At 36.2% G+C, this 14,033-nt stretch overlaps 1 long non-coding RNA gene across 1 annotated transcript in view; it reads right to left on the bottom strand.

The window, feature by feature from the left end:
* LOC135274881 (uncharacterized) overlaps positions 1-14,033 on the bottom strand; it is a 45,443-nt gene that overhangs the window by 6,637 nt on the left and 24,773 nt on the right. The window contains exon 2 of the long non-coding RNA XR_010342610.1: positions 4,803-4,894. This is a non-coding gene — a long non-coding RNA (uncharacterized LOC135274881). The remainder of the gene's footprint in view (positions 1-4,802; positions 4,895-14,033) is intronic.

The raw sequence follows: 14,033 nt of genomic DNA, 5'->3' as shown, positions 1-14,033 counted from the left end.
CTATGGAAAAAACAAAAGAATAAGTGGAAATGAGTGAAAAAAAAACACTAGAAGCATTATGAGAATAAAGTAACAGGATATCAAATTAACATTAAAAATCTAGAGTTCATTTATACAAACAATGAGTTCAAAAATATTTAGAATATATAATATAGTATATATTTATAATAAATAATTTTTAAAATACTTAGGCACAAAAAATATTCAACATTATTTACAGAAAACTATGTTAAGAGAAACAACAACATAGTATGTATTAATATTTGGATAGGAATATTGAGAAACAATTCTCCATTAGGTCTCTCACATTTCTGTGCATCTTGCAAACATAAGCACTGACTACTTTTGTTCCATGTGGTGTAAAATATTTTTAAATTATTAAGGTATAATTCTCACATCATTAAATTCATCCTGTTAAAGTGTACCATTTAGTGGTTTTAAGTATATTCACAGATGTGTGCAACAACACCATTACCCAATACCAGAACATTTTTTATTGCCCCCCAAAGAAACCCTGTACCTATTAGTAATCACTACCCATTTTCCTTTACCCTCAGCTCCTGGAAACCACACCCACTTTTTGTCTCTAGGGATTTGCCTATGCTGAAAATTCCAGATAAATGAACTTATATAACATATGGCCTTTTGAGTTTAGATTCTTTTACTTAGCATAATGTTTTCAAGATTCATCTATGTTGTAGTGTGTATCAGTATTTCTTTTTGTTGATGAATATTATTTCCTTGTGTAATATACCACATATTGAATATTAATTCATCAATTAATGCACATTTAGATTGTTTCTACTTTTTAACTATTATGAAAAATGCTGTCATGAACATTCAAGAATAACTTTTTGTGTATTCATATATTTTCAATTCTTTTAGTTCTACACCTGGAAGTGGAATTATTGAGTCATATGGTAGCTCTGAATTGCCAAACTCTTTTGCAAAATGGATGTCCCATTTTATATTCCCCATCAGCAATGTATGATGGTTACAATTTCTCCATATCTTCACCAGCACTATTTTTCATCTTTTTTATTATACTATCTGCTACAATGTGAATATTCGTCCACTCTAAAACTCATGTTGAAATTTAATTGCCATGGTAACAGTATTAAGAGGTGGGACTTGGCCAGCACGATGGCTCACGCCTGTAATCCCAGCACTTTCGGAGGCCAGGGTGGGCAGATCACCTGAGGTCAGGAGTTTGAGACCAGCCTGGACAACATGATGAAACCCTGTCTCTACTAAAAATACAAAAATTAGCTGGGTGTGGAGGTGTGTGCCTATAATCCCAGCTACTTGGGAAGTTGAAGCAGGAGAATTGCTTGAACCCAGGAAGCTGAGGTTGCAGTGAGCTGAGATCGTGCCATTGAACTCCAGCTTGGGTAATAAGGGAACAGGAAATCTCAAAAAAAAAAAAAAAAAATAGGTGGGACCTTTAGAAAGTGATTAGGCAATGAGGCCTTCAGTCTTATGGGCAGGATTGGTGCCCTTATAAAAGGGAGGGTTCAGCCCTCTGTGACTCTTCTCTTGCCCTTCCACCTTTCACCATGGGGTGATGCAGCAACAAGGCTCTTGTCAACTCCTAGCCCCTTGATCTTGTACTCTTAGCCTCCAGAACTGTTAGTCAGTAACTTTCTGTGCATTATATATTACCTAGTCTTAGTTACTATGTTACAGCAGCAAAAATGTACTGAGACACCATCTTATTGAGCATGAGATTTTGATTGTGGTTTTGATTTGCATTTTCCTATTGACGAAAGATGTCAAGAATTTTTATGTGCTCATTGGCCATTTGCATATTCCCTTTGAAGGAACAAATATTCACATATTTTGCCCATTTTTAATAGGATTGTCTTTGGTTGCATTTTAAGAGATTCTTGCATGTTCTGCATACCATGCCCTTTACAAAAATTAATGGTTTTTAAATATTTTCTCCCATTGTACAGATTATCTTTTTACTTTCTTGGTAGTGTCCTTCGAAACATAGAAGTTTTTAATTTGGATGAAGTCAAATTTATCTAGATTTTTGGGGACTACTTGTGCTTTTGATAACATATCTAAGAAGGTGTTGTCTAACCCAAAGTCATGAAGATTTATGCCTGTTTTTTCTTTTGCAAGTTTTATGGTTCCATCCATTACATTTAGTTTTTTGATCCGTTTTGGGTTATTTTTTGTATATGATACAAGGTAGGAGGTTTGACTTCCTTCTTTTGAAAGAGGATATCCAGCTGTCCAATCTCCATTTGTTTGAAAGTATTCTTTCTCTCATTATTGTCTTTATACCCTAGTCAAAAATCTTTTTTTTTTTTTTTTTAACGGCTGGGCATTGTGGCTTATGCCAGTAATCTTAGTACTTTGGGAGGCCAAGGTGGGTGGATTGCTTGAGCTCGGAAGTTTGAGGCCAACCTGGGCACATGGCAAAACCCCATCTCTACAAAAAAATTAGCTGGGTGTGGTGACATATGCTTGCAGTGCCAGCTACTTGGGAGGCTGAGATGAGTGGATCATCTGGGCTGGGGGAGATCAAGGTTTCTGTGAGCTGTGATTACACCACTGCACTCCAGCTTGGGTGACAGAATGAGACCCTATCTCAAAAAAAATTTTTTTTAAATCCATTTTTTAGATGGGCATGGTGGTAAGCACTTGAAGTACCAGCTACTTAGGATGTTGAGGGGAGGAGGATCCCTTGAGCCCAAAAGTTCGAGGCCAGTCTAGGTAACAGAGTGAGACCCTGTCTCTAAAATAAGAAGGGAAAATAATTATATTTTCAAAGATGTATCTATAGTAAATAGTTTTCAAAAATAGAGATGGTGTCTCCTTCCAGAGCAAAGGATGTATTTTCTTAATGTCCAGTATTAAAAAACTGGGTTTCCTAAGCTTAGAGTATTTTTTTTTTTCCTTTTTAGCAACTCCCTACATGTGCCAATGTGACCTGGCCCTCTTTACATCACCTTGTGGCAACTGGAATTTGGGAAACCAGTGTAAGAACATTCTGATACCCCTCCTACTACCATTGCTGTAATATAATCCTTTGTCTCCAACCCAGATGTTTCATGTTTTGTACCAGCATCCAAAAACTGTGTAGGCTTACTAGTTAGCTTGCAAATAGGGGGAAATTTCATACTCTTCATAGATTTAGACAAGGAAGATTCTGTATTATAAAGATATCCTTTCCCAAGTTACTTTATAAATTTAACCACGGTACCACAAAATTTCTAATTTTTTTCCCTAGAGCTTAACAAGTCAATTATAAAGATCATTAGGAAAAGCAAGCAAGCAAAAATAGCCATAAAAATGGCCGGGTGCAGTGGCTCACGCCTGTAATCCTAGCACTTTGGGAGGCCGAGGCCGGTGAATCGCTTGAGGTCAGGAGTTCAAGATCAACCTGGCCAACATGGTGAAACCCCGTCTCTATCAAAAATACAAACACTAGCCAGGCGTGGTGATGGGTGCCTGTAATCCCAGTTACTTAGGAGACTGGGGCAGGAGAATCGCTTGACCCCGGGAGGTGAAGGTTGCAGTGAGCCAAGATTGCACCACTGCACTCCAGCCTGGGCAACAGAGTACGAATCTGTCTCAAAAAACAAAACAAAAACAAACAAAATAGCCAGAAAAACCAAGCTAAAGAAGAATAAATATAAGGGGTCCTGTCCTATCATATTACAAACTCTGTAAAATTAAAACATTATAGTATTGTTGCATGAACAGAACTGATCAAACCACAAAAATTCATAAATAGATACAATTAGTATATTGATTAGTGTACAATAAAGATGACACCTTAACTTAGCAAAGGAAAACATGAATTTTTCAATACATGGTCTTGGGATAGCAGTCAAATGGAAAAAGATAAAATCGGATTCGTTCTTCTTAAGAGGTGTAAATGTAAAATAATAAAACCATATATGTTTCAGAAAAAACAGGAGCAAACTCCTATATAACTTGTGGATATGAAAATTTTTTCTGATCTTTATTCCAAATACTAGTAATAAAAGATTGATACAGTTGCATACATTAAAAATATTTTTTAAATTTTGCATAAGCAAAGACCATAAGCAAAGTAAAAATACAAATAACAAACTGGCAAAGATTATTTTCAGCTTATGCCACTAGGGGTTATTACCTAGATCAAGCCTCTAGACTTAAATGCTAGCTTATAGAAAATATAAAGCATAGAATAACATGTTAAATAAGATCATTAAAATGTAATCAGCAAAGTTCATAATGTGGAAAACTATAAGATAATGATTTCTTCATTGAATAAACTGAGAGGAAAAAAAGGACAGAGGAAAAAGGAACCTATGTAGTTTTAAGGGCTTAAGAAACATTTAAATGCAATGCAAATATTGCAGGTTTAGATAGTGTTTAGATCCTGATTCAAACAAACCAGTATAACAACAAAAGAAGAAGAGGAGGAGGCAGAGGAAAAAGAAAGAAAAAAAATAAAACGTGGAGAAATGCAAATGTTGACTTGATCATTTGAGACTATTACGAATTTTTTTGTGTGTGCGGTTTCTTTTCAGTCATGATAAAACTATTACACTTTTGGAGAAAAGTCATTTTGGAGATATATAGTAGATAGTTTGCAAATGAAATGATATCTTTCTGGGATTTGCTATAAAATATGGGTGTAACAGGCTAGCTCAGTGGTACATGCCTGTAATCCCGACACTTCGGAAGGCTGAGACTGGAGGATAGTTTCAGCCCAGGAGTTCAATTCAACACCAGCCTGGGCAACATAGCGAGACCTCTTCTCTTAAAAAAAAAAATTAGCTGGGCATAGCGACACATACCCGTGGTCCTAGCTACTCAGTAGGTAGAGGTCGAGGCTGCAGTGAGCTGTGATGGTGCCATTGCACTTCAGCTTGGACAACAGAGTGAGGCCCTGTCTCAGGAAAAAAAAAAAAAGATGTAATAAAGATGAAACAAACTAGCTATGCAGTTGTAAATATTAAACTGGATGATAGATATATGGGATTTATTACATTACATTCTCATATATATTTGAAATTTTCAATAAGTTTTAAAAAATGTAAATAACAAAAAAGTATATATCAAATACTGATATAACTGGAAATTTTTATATAACTCTTGGGAGGATACAATAGGATATCAACATATAACCTTTAAAAATATAAGCCATAAATTGCAAGATAACTAAATATCTTAAAATATGAAGAAATATCTTACGGGCTCTAAAGCGGTTTCCTCTGGAAAGTAAGATTTACGGATAGGCAGGAATAAGGCAAAGAGTTGCTGGTTTTTCATTTTTGCCATTGTTATTAGTCTTGTAATACTATTTGATGTTTTAATAGAGTATTTTAATGAAGATTAAAAGGAATTCTTTTTTTTTTTAAGGCAAGATATTGTAGTTATATAAAAATAAACAGTATGTATTTTGTAGACGTACACACCAAAAACAATAATGTAATGTCTGGTCCGGGATTTACTTCAAAACCATCCAAAGGGGGAAGGGAGTGGGAAAGTATTGCGGGTACAGATAAAACAAAATTGTGAGTTGATAACTGTTGAAGCTGAATGACAGATCCATGTGAGCTCATTATGCTATTCTACTTTTGTACAGATTTAAATTTTTAAAGAAAGGAATACTTTAATAAATAATAATAATTATTATTATTATTTGAGATGGAGTTTTGCTCTTGTTGCCCAGGCTGGAGTACAATGGCATGATCTCGGCTCACCGCAACCTCCACCTCCCAGGTTCTAGTGATTCTCCTGCCTTAGCCTCCAAGTAGCTGATATTACAGGCAAGCACCACCACACCAGCTAATATTTTATATTTTTAGTAGAGATGTTGGTCAGGCTGGTCTTGAGCTCCCAACCTCAGGTGATCCGCCCACCTTGGCCTCCCAAAATGCTTGGATTACAGGCGTGAGCCACTGAGCCTGACCATAAATATATTATTAGTCTCTTCAAAGGTAAGACAAAACTTGGCATCCATAAAAGAACAGAATGGTGTATAAATAAGCAACAAGAAGAAAAAATAACTCTTAAAAAAAGATGATTTGCTTTTAAAGCAAGAAAAGAGAAAACAAAGGAGAAAATAGTGTCAGTGAAATGATTCAGAAGCATTTATGAGAGTACAAAATATGAATTTCTAGACTGAAAGGACTGCTTATAAAATGAAGATGGATACACACCAAAATACAAACCATGAAATTTAAGAATACTAGATACAGACAAAAGACTCAACAAGCTTCCAGTTTTTGGGGGGAAGGTGGGGTGGGGGTACAGTTAGACCTTATGTAAAAGATAAGGAATCAGAATGACTTCAGAGTCCTCAAAAGTTACCCTGGATCCCTCCTCAAGGGAGGAATGAGTTTTTAAAAATTTGAGGCAAATGCTTTTCAACTTTGAATTATATACTCAGCCAAACTATTAGTCAAGTCTGAGAGTGGAACAAAAACATTTTTGTGTACTGGAATGACTTCTACTGAAACAAGAGAGTAAACTCTAAAATGTGAAGAAATAGGATTTAAGGCACATGATTTCAACACAAAAGCAAGACAAAGGCATTCCCTATACAATGTTGAAAGAGTTTCTCAAACTACAGGAATCCAGAAACCAACCCAATTGTATTGGAGCAGATAAAATGGCTCTAAGAGAGACTTCTTCAAGATGGTGAAACTATTAAAATACTTAACATATTTATTTAACTATATTAAGAAGAGATTTACGTACCTGGGGAATAGTTGGATGACAAAATAGTGATAAATGCATAGAAAACCGAGCATATAAAAAAGATACTTATTAACTTCAGGAAAAACTATATGAATTTAGGAAAGGAAAAATTATAGGAAAAGTTATTACAAATAATCATACATAAAAATTGGGGAAATGAGAAGCTTTATGGTTTTAGTACTATTTTAGTCTTTAATTCACTTTGAGTTGAGTTTCATGTATGATATAAGATTAAAATCTAGGCTGGACACAGTGGCTTCCATCTGTAATCCCAGCACTTTGGGAGGGTGAGGCAGGTGGATCACCTGAAGTCAGAAGTCACCTGACCAGCTTGGTCAACATGGTGAAACCCTGTCTTTACTAAAAATACAAAAATTAGCCAGGTGTGGTGGCTCGTGCCGTAGCTCCAGCTACTCGTGAAGCTGAGGGAAGAGAATTCCTTTAACCCAGGAGGCAGAGGTTACAGTGAGCTGAGATTGTGCCACTGCAGTCCAACCTGGGTGACAGAGCCAGACTCCATCAAAAAAAAAAAAAAAAAAAAAAAGGCTTGGCGCAGTGGGTCAGGTCAGGAGTTCAAGACCAGCCTGACCAATATGGTAAAACCTGGTCTCTACTAAAAATACAAGCAATTAGCCATACGTGGTGACAGGTGTCTGTAATCCCAACTTTTTGGGAAGCTGAGACAGGAGAATTTCTTGAACCCAGGAGGTGGAGGTTGCAGTGAGCCAAGATTGCACTAGTGTACTCCAGCCTGGGTGACAGTGCAAGACTCTGTCTCAAAAAAAAAAAAAAAAAAAAAAAAAGATTAGAATCTAATTTAATTTTTTGCATATAGATATCCAGTTTTCTCAACAACGTTTGCTGAAGAGATTATTCTTTTCCCATAACATATACTTGAAGCCTATGTTGAAGGTTAGTTACCATATATGAATGGGTTTGGTTCTATGCCAGTGGTCTGCAAGTCTGTTTTAATGACAGTGCAATACCATTTTGTTTACTAGAGCTTTCTAATATAATCTGAAATCAGGAAGTTTTGTTCTTTCTCAAAGGATTGCTTTAGCAACATTTTAGTTGCTAAACTAAGATTGTTTTCTCAATTTCTTTTTTTTTTTTTTGATAGTTTGTTGTTAGTGTATAGCAATGCAACTGAATTTTGTATGTTGATTTTGTATCCTGCAATGTTACTGAATTCGTTTATTAGTTCTGTTTTTCAGTAGAGTCTTTTGGGTTTTCTATATGTAAGATTGTGTCATCTGCAAACAGAGACAATTTTACTTTTTCCTTTCCTATTTGGATACCTTCTTTTTCTTGCCTAATTGCTCTGGCTAAGAATTTTGATTCCTCCTCTTTCACTTTCCTCCTTTTCAACTTTTTGGAAGAATATGAGAAGGATTGGTATTAATTTTTCCTTAAATGTTTGGTAGAAATCAGCAATGAGGCTGGCCATGGTGGCTCACACCTGTAATCCCAGCATTTTGGGAGGCTGAGCTCAGGAGTTTGAGAACAGCCTGGACAACATGATGAAAACCTGTCTCTGGAATAAAAACAAAAACAAACAAACAAAAAACAAAAATTAGCTGGGTGTGGTGGCACATGCCTGTAGTCCCTGCTACTCAGGAGGCTGACATGGGAGGATCACTTGAGCCCAGGAGGCAGAGGTTGCAGTGAGCCAAGACTGCACCATTGCACTCCAGCCTGGGCAACAGAGTGAGACCCTGTCTCAAAACAAACAAACACACACTGGTCATTTCAAGAGCATTTGAAAAAAGAAAGAAAGAAAGAGAGAGAGAGAGAGAAAGGATGGAAGGAAGAAAAAGAAAGAAAGAGGGAAAGAAAGAATCAGCAATGAAATCGTGTGCAGGAAAATCCAATCAATGTGCCAACAGATTTGGTGTCTGGTGAAGGCTTATTTCCTGGTTTATAGACTGCCATCTTCTCACTGTAACCTCACATGGCGAAGGGCGAAAACCTCTCTGATGTCCCTTGTAGAGAGTCACTAATCCCACTCATGAGGGCTCCATCTTCATTACCTAATCACTATGCAAAGGTCCCACCTTCAAACACTATCACACTGGGGGTTAGATTTCAACATAAGAATTTTGGAGGGGACTCAGACATTCAGTCTATAGTATAGCTTTCTTGATTTCCTCACTTTTCTCGTAGGTACCCAGAGCCAAATGCTCAGTTATCCCAACTCTTTCCTATTAAGAATGTCATTATATTTCTGATGTCTGTCAATCTTGTCTGTTACTTTGCATCACTCTACTTCAGTCTATTTCAGGATTCTATCATCTCACACATGGATTACTATAGGGATCTGTTGCTTTTTTTTTTTTTTTTTTTTTAGATGGAGTCTTGCATGGGCTGAAGTGCAATGGCGTGATCTCAGCTCACTGCAACCTGCAACCTCTGCCTCTGGAGTTCAAGTGATTCTCCTGCCTCAGCCTCCCGAGTAGCTGGGATTACAGGTGCCCACCACCACACTTAGCTAGTTTTTGTATTTTTAGTAGTGACAGGGTTTCACTATGTTGGCCATGCTGGTCTTGAACTCCTGATCTCAGGTGATCCACCTGCCTCAGTCTCCCAAAGTGCTGGGATTACAGGCATAGCCACCATGCCCACCCTGCAACCTTTAAATGTAGGTCTAGGAGCCACCACAACTTTGATACTTTTAATGGAAATATATGATGTGGAGAAAATTACATCAGAAGTGTCAAGGAAGACTCAACTTGACTCTGAGATTCCATTTCATCTTTTTTTTTTTAAGCAACATCTTAGTTTAACCTTCAGCATCATGATGGTAATAAGCACTGAGAATCAGCTGTAAAAATTACCATGGAGACCATGGCATGCTCTCAGGTCACAAAAATGAGGTCTCTCTATTCAGCCAAAGAAGAGTTTCCTGCATCTGGCAGTGCTGCAGCTAGGAGACAGGGATAATCCATTTCATGGTTGTAAGTAGCAAATACATACAAATCAGCACCTATAAAGGGAGGTTTATCCAGAGGACAAAACTGATCACTTCAAAAGCATATGAAGAAATAAAATATAGTTGTTCCACCTGGAAAATGAAAAAAATCTGTTAAAACCCCAATATTTCTTTTCATCTCTCTCAGAGTGGCCTGGCCCTGATTCTCTCTGTACTTCTGGGCATCTCTTTGTTCCCACAAATTCTCTTATACTTGGCTTTGATTTGCTGTCCTTTTGTCAGGTCTTGCCCTGACCTTTTAATTCAAGTACTTAGCATTGTCTGACTCATCAGCTCAATACTCATGTTCAGTGTCTCAAGAAAAAGAATCTGGTTCTGTTTAGGTCAGGGTTCTCCAATTGGCCTAATAGACAGTGGTAGTGGTAGAGACTTTGGTATATATCTTTACAGAAGCTGTGATCAGTTAAAATATAATTTATATTATCCAAAGTTCTGTGAAATCCTTAGGGAGTAAAGCAGTAAAGCAGGCTTTGGTGATAATATATTCCCAGTATCATTCTGGAATTTTACTATTAATAATTCAATCACACCTTTACTTCTCCACTGATTTTAAGAAATTAAGACACACACACATGCACAATGTCTGAGTTATAAAACAGTTGACAGAAAATTAAAGTTGTTATATTAATCCGTAAGTTGTTTTAAGAATGAGAACCCAATCAGCAAGTATTTATTGGTTCCCTTAACTGAGCTCAGCATTGGACAGCTTGGAGTGAAGGATGAGAATAACAAATGATGAAACTGATATTCAATTTTATTGAGTGTCAATAAACAAATGATAAAATTGTTACTCAATTGATATTCTTTGATACTCAGTTTTTTTCTAAGTCATGAGAATTCCCAACTCCCAAAGGACCCTTTGTTTTTGGTGGTTCCCAATTGGCACATAGAGCTGTTCTATCTACAGTCTATATATTCTTATCATTTGCCTGCTCATTACTGCTGCTCAATTCTTGCCACTTCTCCAGTTACACTCTTACTTCTCAGAACATTCCCCTTCAACAGACTTCAAATGGAAGAGGACTTCTAGAAAACTTCCTTAGGCAGGTATTTTTGGGGGCAAGGGAAGCCACATAGTTGCCTGTTGGTTGGATTTTTTGGTTGAATGCCCAGCATCTTAAAAAATCAGCAGAATCTACAAAATTTGGTTTTCTTGTTTCTCTTGAAAAATCTGGAAATCTGGCAACTTAGGGCATGTATTTCCTCACATCATCAATTGTTTGGACCCGAATAATAGTCTCTCTCTTTAGATGAGGCCCGAGCTTCCCAAGTTTTTATGGTTCCCATATCATGTTATATATTATATCCAGCTAGCTTTACTCATTTTATTTATTTGCCTTGATCTTCAAAGCATTTGTGTTTGCAAACTTTGACCTTTTCACAGTTTGCAAGATGCACTGTGCTCTCTTATTTATTTCCAAATCTGGTCTCTGGAGAAAGTGGTACATATTTCCAGATTTGAGAATATAGAGTGGCACCACATCCCATTTAGAATAGTGAGCCAAGTCAGAGATAATTTATTTCTATTCTCTTTTAACTTAAAAGCCATTCTTTGCTCATCTTCTAGGACATCTACTTCTTTTTGTTTATTTGTTTTTTTGAGACAGAGTCTCGCCCTGTCAACAGGGCTGGAGTGCAGTGGCCTGATCTTGGCTCACTACAACTTCTGTCTCCCAGGTTCAAGTGATTCTACTGCTTCAGCCTCCTGAATAGCTGGGACTACAAGCACCTGACACCAAACCTAGCTAATTTTTGTATTTTAAGTAGAGACGGGGTTTCACCATGTTGGCCAGGGTGGTCTCGAACTCCTGACCTCAGGTGATCTGCCTGCCATGACTTCTCAAAATGCTGAGATTACAGGGGTGAGTCACTACACCTGGCCTGGACATCTACTTTTAGAGCTAAGGAAACCCATTGCCTGCTCAGTTTGTTCCAAAACTTAATCATAGTGTTCCTGATTTTATCACTGGTCATATTCATCATTTGTGCAGGAAATCTAGTATAAAAAAATGTCTCTTTGTGGTTTGCCCTGCTGCAGCATATGGAATAGACTTTTTTTCTGAGATTATGTTGCTCATTCCACCAACATAATAACTTTTACAAATGGCCATGTTAGAAAAACTGTCTACCACTTGGAAATGGGCAAAATGAAATTACTGAGTTTAGCAGACCTTCTGGAGATTATCTATTATATAAGGCTATGTACCTTTGACTGACTTTCTATTAAAAAGGCTATTTACATTTAATATAGGTAGACATTTACTTGCACAAAACTAATATTAATAGTAATGCATATACTTTTTTTCCACAGTAATGCAAATTAATTCTGTCTGTTAGAGATTTAATTGATTTTTGTCTTGTAAAAAAGATTACCACAAACATTATTTTTATTGCACTACAGAATATTATCAGTTTTGTATCTCTTAGCAAGTTCTTTTCAGCATTCTCAATTGTATATATGTATGTGTATATGTTTTTGAGATTTTTCTTTAAATTGATTCTCTCATTTAATAGAATAAAATATTTCATATGTGTTCATTTTATATTTGCATGAGAATAAAAATTATATATATCTTTTTGCTTCTTGAACATTATAATTTAGCAGAAAAATGCCTAAAGTTTTGATGATCATATTTCAGTAGGTTCAATTAAAAAAGAAACTCAGATTACTAAATATGCAAAACCAAGTTGCTCAAAAACTGTAATCCCAGCACTTTGGGAGGCTGAGGCAGGCAGATCACCTGAGGTCAGGAGTTCAAGACTAGCCTGGCCAACATGGTAAACCCCATCTCTACTAGAAATGCAAAAATTAGCCAGGCTTGGTGGTGGGCACCTGTAATCCCAACTATGTGGGAGGCTGAGTTTGGAGAATCACTTGAACCTGAGAGGCAGAGGTTGCAGTGAGACAAGATTGCACAATTGCACTCCAGCCTGGGTGACAGAGCAAGACACCCTCTCAAAAACACAAATAAAAAGAAGTAGATGTCCTAGAAGATGAGCAAAGAATGGTGTTTAAGTTAAAAGAGAATAGAAATAAATTATCTCTGACTTGGCTCACTATTCTAAACGGGATGTGAATATTCTCAAATCTGGAAATGTGTACCACTTTCTCCAGAGACCAGATTTGGAAATAAATAAGAGAACACAGTGCATCTTGTGAACTATGAAAAGGTCAAAGTTTGCAAACACAAATGCTCTGAAGATCAAGGCAGATAAGTAAAATGAGTAAAGCTAGCTGGATATAATATATCACATGGTATGGGAACCATAAAAACTTGGTAGTGATTCTGAGGTAGAAAATGTATTTTGGGTACAGTACCTATAGTTTTTCCATGCAATGTGTAAAATTTTGTATGGTAGAGGAAATCCATCATAAGGGTTATCTGCTTTTAAAACCTTCCTTCTACCCTTGGCTGTGTTTTTTTCATCCACAAAGAACAAAAATAACCTAAAGAAAGTGAATTAGACGAGAAAGGAAAAAAATTAGTGGAAAGAAAGGAGACAGATTCAAGAGCCCTGGTTCAGCTGTGTCTTTCTGTATGAAGTATGCTTAACAGGCCCAACATCTTGGAAGTTTGCAGTCTCCAAAGTGAAGCCATTCTTTTTCCACCTCAGTGAGCCAGTGACTTTTCTGATTACTAAGGAAGGACGCTCATTTACTACAACCCAACACTATAAAATACTCTCTAACTGTTCTTCTTTTTTAAGAATTGAGGAATTGCAATTTGGTAGCTGAGATAAGAACTTTTAACAAAATAATTAAATGTTTTCTTTAAGAGACATTTGTCTAATTCATTCACAAAGAAACAAAGATATTGCCATCTAGTGGTTTAATTGAAAAAATTCAGTAAAGCAAGTTTTTCCCATCAAGTTTCACATTAATATTTTCATGTGGCCCTGAACATAAAAACATTTGTTGTAGAAAGCAGTTCTTAATACATTTTTTCAAATTAAGGATTCAGATTTGGCCACTTACCTTTTTATTTTCAAGTTATAGTCTCTATTAAGTAGGATTTGAATTAGAACACATAAAAACCTCATAATTGAAGAAAATATTAATGAAAGATGATGTTACACTGAAGAAATGGCCAGTTATTAGATAGCCAAAACAAAATAATAAAATTTAATTAATGATCAAATTAATAGTTCTAACAAAATTTAAAAGGAACTTTATAAAATAAATAGGTATATGTTATAAACAGTTATATAGCAATATTTTCTAGAGTATAGTATAAAGCTACAGTCCCTTGCTTTTGTTAAATATACTATTATAGCAAAATTGGCTACAAAAGATTTTATAAAATATTAATTTGTCATTGACTTTTATTATAAA

The sequence above is a fragment of the Aotus nancymaae genome, unplaced genomic scaffold (assembly GCF_030222135.1).
Source record: "Aotus nancymaae isolate 86718 unplaced genomic scaffold, 86718_ANA_hifiasm-v0.15.2.pri h1tg000014l, whole genome shotgun sequence".
NCBI lineage: Eukaryota > Metazoa > Chordata > Mammalia > Primates > Aotidae > Aotus > Aotus nancymaae.
This window is presented reverse-complemented; position numbering and strand designations above follow the sequence as displayed.